The sequence below is a fragment of the Phragmites australis genome, chromosome 20 (genome assembly GCF_958298935.1).
Source record: "Phragmites australis chromosome 20, lpPhrAust1.1, whole genome shotgun sequence".
NCBI lineage: Eukaryota > Viridiplantae > Streptophyta > Magnoliopsida > Poales > Poaceae > Phragmites > Phragmites australis.
Genome location: NC_084940.1, coordinates 11,718,601 through 11,727,374, shown reverse-complemented (window position 1 = coordinate 11,727,374; position 8,774 = coordinate 11,718,601).

Below are 8,774 nucleotides of genomic sequence, written 5' to 3'. Positions count from 1 at the left end.
TTTTAAAATTGATCATATACAAGCTATTGGGTTGTCTTCACCTAAACGAAGATTGTGAGGCTTAGAAAAAAGGTACATCACTCCATGAGCTCTTGTATTACCTTTATGCATCTAGGCCCTAACATGCTAGTGTGTGCATGCATATGCAAAATTTTGAGTCACGCCATGAGTTTGTCTCCTGGTGACTATTAGAGAATTTTTTAGCGATCTGGTTGATACCTCTTGATATGATGATGACATGAGTTTGTCTCGTGTTAAAAATGTCATCTAACTGAGCTATGAGCTAAATTTGTTGATTTCTCAAAATCTTGACTTAAGATGTTGCATACTTTGTTTGGTAGAACAAATAGGGGAGAAATCCTATGCTAAAACATTACTCCACTCTTGCCCTCACTTGTTTACCTTAATTTCTTCCTTTTGGTGGAAACATCTTTTTGGAGATTGATGCCAAAGGGGGAGAGATTTTGGGGGAGAGACTAAGATTTTGAGGGTGAGTGTAAGGGGGGAATATTGTTTCATAGATTTAAAGGAGTAAGGTTCCTTTTCATTTGCATGGTGTCTACTAAACTCGCTGGACTTGTTTATGAACTAAGGTACTCATCATGTTAGTACGTTGTCATGTGTTTTGAGCTGTAATGCGTTTTTCTTATTAGAATCTGTCAAGTGTGAGTGTCCGCATATTTCTACAGAGGATCCGTACATTGACAGAATGTTAGGTTATTGTTGTGCTTATCATGTCATGCGCATCATGTTTATTCGTGATCTTACACACATGTTGCTGCTGCACCCCACGAATTCTAAGATATAGGGGGAGTTCCCACACTTTATCTTAAATTTGTGCATTTGGTATTTTAGGCCAAAATTTGAAATTCATTCAATGCACACATTTAGGAGGAGCTTTCTATATCATAGGATTCAAAATCTTATTTTTTTTATCAATCGTTTGTAAACTTTAATTGTGTTATCATAAATCACCAAAAGGGGGGAGATTGAAAGTGCATCTAAGCTCCCTAGTGGGTTTTGGTGGTTGAATGACAAAATAATTAAAGGACTAATGAGTTTGTTGAGCTTGAATAGGTTTTTACTTGCAAATGATAAAGTCAAGCTCATGTCATATGAAGTATGCAAAAGTAAAGAAATGACAAGCAAAGATTAAAAAAGGCAAAACAGAAAAAGATGCAAGTGCAATTGTATGGTCCCATTGCCTGTTTTCTTGCATAATCAAAGGAAAATTGAAAGTGCATTAAAGATTTATCAAGATTGCAACACTAAGAAGAAATGTGATCAAAGGCTTAGTATTTCAAGAGTTTTGCAAATCAAGGAAGATTTAGTTGAGAGCTTGCTTGTCACAAAATTGGTCTCTTGATCAAGAAAGAAGACAAGTGATCAAAAGGCTTAGTTGATCAAGATGAGTTTATATAGAAGCTTGCTTGGTCACAACATCAATATGAAGAAAGATATTGAAATGAAGAAATAGAATACATGAGTGCATATTGATGATGAAGAGATATGTAATCAAGAGCAATGGTGAATCAAAGGAAATTGCAATGATAGGTTGCTTGGTCACATGGATGGTATTCTTAATCAAGAAATAAAAAAGTTGATGAATGGCTTAGCAATTCAAGGAAAGTCAACATGGAAGCTTGTTTGATCACAAGATTGACATAAAAGCAAATATTGAAGCAAGGATCAAGTTATTGTGGAAATGGAATTCAATGAATGCATATTGTTGATGCGAAGCTATGTGTGACTCAAGATGGTAAGATGGTGAAGGTGTGGTGATGACTTGGCTACGAAGGACCATGCGAGTGGAGAAGGGCAAGAAAAGGGCTTGGCGCTGAGGAACCCATGCGATGGAGAAGGAGCAAGTGTTGGCCCAACGCCAAATAACCGATCAAGGCCATAGTCATATGTTGTCAAGCATCAAATCATTGTTGAATTATAAGGTTTAAGGTGGCTTGAGGATATCAAGTTGATTCTTGGCCATATGTGTTGAAGAATCCCAAGTCACATACTCAAGGAGGATGTGCTAAGAAGAAGAGACAAGAAAAGGTTGCACCCTCATAAATTGAAATTGAAAAGAAGTGGCAAGTTGAATGTAACACCCTGAGTTTTAGCATATAAAAATATAGAAAAAATCACTCCAAATTAAAACTTTTTCTAATTATTAAACTAGTATAAAATCATGGAAATATATATTTGAATATGTATATACTTGTATGTGTGTATTGAAATATATTATTTTGGCTAAGTATTCCAAAGATCACTAAATTAATTTCTAAATTAATCGTTGCAATAAATTGAGCATATGCATTTTTGGTTTAGTGATTCTTATGGTTCCTTGCGTGGCGATTCGAATTGAATACTTCTCAATTCGAATCTGTTCTAGTTCCTTTCGGCAATTTTCTAATCCAAATCAAACCGAGGAAATCGATCTTCCAATCCAACTCAAATATTTCTTTTTGAATCAATCTCAAATCTAAATCCTAAAATTCAAATACTTCTATTTGAATTTAATCCCAAATATCTCAAATCCAGATTCATCAAATCATTATCAATTTCATACCCGCATGCAATTCTAATCATTAGAATTATATTTCATACATTTCAATATAATCGTTTCTCAAATTCAATTCAAATTGATTCGAATCTTGGTTCAAATTTGAATCTCATAATTCAAAACCTCATTCTAAATCAATTCGAATCCAAGCCATTCATTTTATTTATCCATTCCAAGATCAATTCCTAATTCAAATCATTCAATTGAATCACCCAATTCAATTCAAATACATTCATTTGAATATTTCCAAATACAATTACCAATTCAAATTATTCAATTTGAATTATCGAACATCCCATTACCAACTCAATTACACACAATTGAATTGTCCCTCACATTCTCTCTCATCTCACAGCTGTCTCTCTCTCCTTGATCACCGGCCAAAACCGGCTCTGTCATCTCTCTGTCCTCGCTCATCTCTCTCTGTTCTCTCTCCCTCTGAGCACTCTCTCTCTCTATTCATCATGCACAAAAGTCCTCTCTCAGCTCACCGTGCATCACTCCTCTCCCTGATCTTTCTCACGCAAGCGCAGCACCGGCCACCACCTCTCCAACTGATCTTTTCACCAAAGCAGCAGCCCATGCCCTGCTCCCATGCTCCTCTCTCTCTCTCTCTCCCTCGCTGATCTTTCATCGGGAGGCAAAAGCCAATTCCTCTTCCTCCACCTGCAAGCAAGCATTCCCACGCCATACACATAGGCTCAAGCATATATACACATGCATACAGACCACAGACGCAAGCCTCACACAAACACGCTGCACTTCCTCTCCCTTCACGGCTCAGGCTGGCACAACAGCAGCATCACGGGGTCGCCCCAGCTCCTCTTTGCGCCCCCTGCTGAGCCACCATGCAAGCCGCAGCCGCCCGCACATCTTCTTGGCACCGTCGTGCCGCCCAACCGTGCGCAACGCGTTAATCTTAGTATACTTAATGATAAATTAACTAGTGTAGCAGTTAAATAAATAAATACATGTTAATAGAATATGATAGAATAATTTAACATTGGTAATTAATTAATTGAATATTTTTTTAGTAATTAATTAATTAGATTCAAAGAATAGATTAACTTCATTAATTAATTACATGCATGCTTTTAACATAGCTATAGTATATAGTTTAATTAGTTTGGAAATTAAACAGCCCTAAGTAACTAAGATTAATTACTAGATAAACTTAGTAGTGCTATAGATTAGAATAATTAATCTCCACACTTAAGCACGTGTAATTGCCTAGAGTTATACTTACGTATACATGTATATGTACTCGCATACATATAGACGTAAGTATTGCACATACGTTTATGTCAGTACACATGCACTCACTTACACGTATAAATTCTAATTGTCATCTTTCGGCAATTAAACTAATAAACGTTCACCTAGTTAATCGTGAATTAACCCTTCATGAAGGCAAGTCATATCTCCTTGATCATATTGAACCTATGTTTTCAAATAATATTCATAATCAACTAAAACTGAACTCATTATCACATGTGCTATATATTACGCATTTACAAACTACTTGCAATAGTTAATCCTATCAAACACATGCCATGTCTTGAATATTATCATCCAGAATACATATCACCCTAGGATTACCTGTCGTTATCTATATTAACGTCAGACGACATCATGATATCTAGCATGCTTAGAATTGAATACGTCTCCTCGGAGATGTCGCTTTTAAAACACCTCTCCTCGGAGACAAGATTCACTGTTATCAATGACAACTCATATACCATGAATCCTTGATGGTTGTGAATTCCGTGATGGTTGTGAAATCCTTATGTCATGTGGGATATGCATGGTGATGTGTAAAAATGAGTGAAAACTATTTTGGTACGGGCAGGTAGAGTGGTCCTCCAGGGAGGATGCTCTTAGGGGCTTGAGTTACATGATGGTATTCATTGCTCATGAAGATGCCTAGCCCGGCCGCTTAAGGACCGAGTCTTGCACCGTCATGCTTAGCCACCCCCGTGTAACCATGCATCCTGTATGGGTAGGACTTGACTTTTCTTTCACTAGACTGAGTTGGGCATCATACCAGGAGGCTGGGAGCAATAAGCAGCCAAGGGTCCATCTGTCCCGCTGTTTGGAGGTTTCAGGGACTGGCTTAGGCTTAAAAAGGGATGCTAGCCTTCGGAACATGCAGCTCTGCAACTTGGCGTGTCTCGTGGAAAAGCCCGGCAAGAAAGGTGTTGGGAGAGTCTCGGTATGATTCGCTCCTCCGCTAGCTACGGTTGGAGGCTGAGCATATCGCATGGGTAAAGTTGTACAACCTCTGCAGAGTGTAAATCTATTTAAATAATCGTGTCCAGGGTCATGGATGTGCGAAGGCATGGTCACGCTTGAATAGACTCCGAGTGCATGAGTCTTGATGAGTGAGTGTGTGGACTAGATGTCTATATGATGTGGTTCCTAGCTTGATCCGCCTGAAGCTGTGTGGTACTAGAGGTACACCATATGTGATAATAGAGATTACGGAGTGAGGTGTAGCCTCTCCCAGGACCGAAAACCCCCCAGATATAACTTGTTACCCTGGTTTTGGTTTTAAAACTGTTTTGACAACTTTGTTACCAGGTTACCTTCTAATACGTTGGGGACTTGAGGTGATACTCGGTGCCAACGGAAGATACCTGCACCATTTTACTTCTAAACCGTTTCTAAAGCTTTGTTACCAGGTTACCTTCTAATACGTTGGGGACTTGAGGTGATACTCAGTACCAACAGAAGATGCCTGCAATTGTTACTTTTAAAACTATTTTCAAAAGCTTTGTTACATTTATTTCAAAAGGTTAACAGTGGAGAATATAACTAGATACTTGCATAAAACCTGCTTAAAACTATACCGTAAAGTCTTATCTTTGAAATATCCATTATGCATCTATCAACCCCTTGAAATAGTATAGGGCTTGTTGAGTACCTTCCGTACTTAGTCTTGTTGCTTTCAGATTATTGAGTTGGAGATCAACCTCAACCCAGCTGAAGTCAAAGAGAAGAAGTCTAAAGTTGTGTTCGCGCCTATATTGCCTGTGGCATTGGGTTGCATCGTCGTTTCGCTCCGCTGTGTTGTAGGCTCTTCTGCCTGGCTGGTCTGATGTGGATTATAATCCACCAGACCATTTTTCGCTTTTCAGGTATTTATTTTACTTATTTGTATTCAAAGTATGTATTTGATATCAATATGTTGAATTCTGTGCGTATCAGCTACTTTATCCAGGGACTGATACAGGAGACACAGGGGAACCCGGGTTCAGGGTCCTGACATTGAAGTTGACTAAGCTCAAGAGGTTGAAATAGATTTCATATTTGACCTTGAGTATAGGTATGCCGTTCTATCAAAAGGGATGCGATATAGAATGGTTTGACAAGTCTCGGTGCTCAAACTAACTAAACCCAAGTGCTAACTTGAGAGAAACACATGTCATAAAACTTGCACTGGTGGACTTGGAGCTTTTTTTGGTTGGGATGAATATCCCTCCGAATAAGCTTTCTGTAGAGTCTAAGAACATCAAAATCGGAGTTCGTAGCAAAAAGTTATGGTGTTTTCAATACGGTGACCTGGGCTGTTTTTTAAACTGCAGAGAGTCCGCATATTTTCGCAGAGTGTCCGCATATTTTCGCAGAGAGTCCGCATTTTTGTGGAAGGTCCACAAATTCCAGGTCTAACGGCTAGTTTTTCTAAACTAATGGCTAGTTTCACAGAAGTCCGAAAGTTCCGCATACTTTTGCGGAGACTCCGCATTTTTTCGATTGTAACAGCTAGTTCGTGTGGGGGGTATTTATACCCCCTCCCTCTCATTTGGAGGAAGCTCCTGGTGCTTCTCACGTCCACAACCAAACCAAAGCCAAATAGAGCTCTCCTCAACCCCTCTTTGTGAGGTGTGTGTGATTTGTGAGAAATCCTAAGAGTTGGGTTGAGAGATTTGTGTTTGAGAGCACAAGAGAGAGTAATCCATCTTTGAGCACTTGTGGGCTTCATCAAGCAATTCGTGGAGCATTTGTTACTCTTGGAGGTGAAACCTCCTAGACAGCTAGGCGTCATCCGCGAGCTCCCGTGCTTGTGGTGAGCCATGGAAAAGTTTGTGAAGGTCGATCTCGCCTCCGCAAGGGAAGAGATCAAGCTAGTGGATCGACGAAAGCGGTTGAAAGAGATCCGGCTCTTTGGAGCTTCCTCAACGAAGATGTAGGATTCACGGTGGTGAATCCGAATTTCGGAAAATAAATCTTTGTGTCTCCACTTCGGTTTGTTTACTTTTGAGTTCTTTCTTTGATTTGTGCTTTCCACTAGATATACTTTTTATGCGTACACATTAGACGTAGTTTACATTCAAGTTTCCTCTGATCTTGCGAAAGCTCCGCAAAAGTGCGGAGAGTCCGCAAAAGTGCGGAGGGTCCGCACAAATCTGCGGAGAGTCTGCAAATTTATGAAGACTCCGCTTTCAACTAATCCGCTGCACTGTTTGATTTTTAAGTAAACGCCTATTCAACCCCCCCCCCAGGAGACATCTCGATCATTTCAGTCGGAACTTGTCAGGCTTGTCGAAACATTGTGAGGGATCATCGATCTAGTCGGAATCCTACTCGAAAAGCTAGTCGGATCTAGACGGAGGTGGCCGGAGTTAGATTTTTTTTTTTTTTGCATATTTTCCTATTCATGTTATATTTAGGAATTGAATTAAATTAAATCTGAAGGTGTTATTTTTCCAATAATCTAAAGATCTTATTGTAGGCACATTGATTTAATAATGGCTAGTTTTATCGATGCACTTGAGACCAAACAAGTTTATTGATATGCACTTTGTCAAAGCCATTATATGGCTTAAGGCTATGAACTGGCAGATGGTAAGCTGAGTGTCAGCAAGCTACCAGCCTACGCGTGATGAACTAGCAGCCGCGCGTGATGAACTAGCTTCGAGGTTCTACGTCCACGCCTACTCCAGTTCACATGCTGGTGAAGATTATTTTAATTTGCTGTCAATTTTTTTTTCGTACAAAGGCATGGGGCTTATATATGCAGACGAGAGATAACCAAAAAATAATTACATGGTCTAGCTTGTGCCACCAATAATGTCAGTTAGGGGCAAGGAGTAGATTGAGCCTTTCTCAACTTTTGGGAGTTATTGTATTGGCATTTCGCTTTCGGACTCCGGAATTTATCAAGTGTTGGTCCACGAGAATTCTTATGGATTCATGGGATCCAAATGGAGTCCCACTCGCTGTGATTCATTTTATTTTTGGAGGTGGAGGAGTTGGTGTGTGTTCACTTGAGGTGATGTCTTTCCCTATGAATTTGTCGCGCTCATGATGAGCATGATAGTTTCTAAGCCAAACGCTTCACATAAAAATTTGTGGTTGGGCAATAAGAGCTAACGATCGGCATGAGCAAATCATAAGGTTATTAGTTTGGGTCAACAACTCAGAAGGCTTCTCCATTATGCCGATGATTTCTTTCTTCTTCTTTTCTTGAGAAGAATTTGTTTAGCTAATTTCTCGGGTTATATATGGCAAGTATAATGCAGCAGTAGTTGGAGTAGACTACACTAGTATTATTATTAAGTTGCACTTGCTTATGGTAGTGAGTTAACCGATTCCAAATAATTCTCCATGAGCCAACTAGTGAATACATTAGTGTGTGCTTTATGTCGCCATTATATATACTGTTAAGCCTTAACAATTGTGCAGTGGCGACAAAAAAGCTTGCTAACTGCCTAACCACCAACAAACCAGTGGTTGCATTGCATCAGCAAACCTAACTGCTGCTGCAAGTCTGCCATAATATATCAGGCTGCCCACCACAATAGTACTACCAATCTTGTTATGCAACGCACATCTAAAGGCAGGCATGCATGGTGATCACTCAGAGTATATATAATGTAGCAATTTTTTGAGTGTTGGTGATGATTTGAAGAAACGTGGATGCATCATTTGTTCAAATGTAGCAGATCCTGAAGAATTAACCAGTAGGAAACTAGGTTACGTTATAACTAGCTAAAAAGGGGCATGCAACAAAGCTGGATAATTTTGATTATTCCTTTAGTTATAAAGGAAGCTGCAACCAACCACGTATAGGTACTGAAATTAAGGCAGATGATCATCATTCTACTTGGCAAATGGATGATGATCAGTCTGGTGTGCTGTTGTGTGATTATATAGATGTTCCCAGCAGTGCAAGATACTGTGGGATCTTTTTTAGATAACGGAATAGATTATC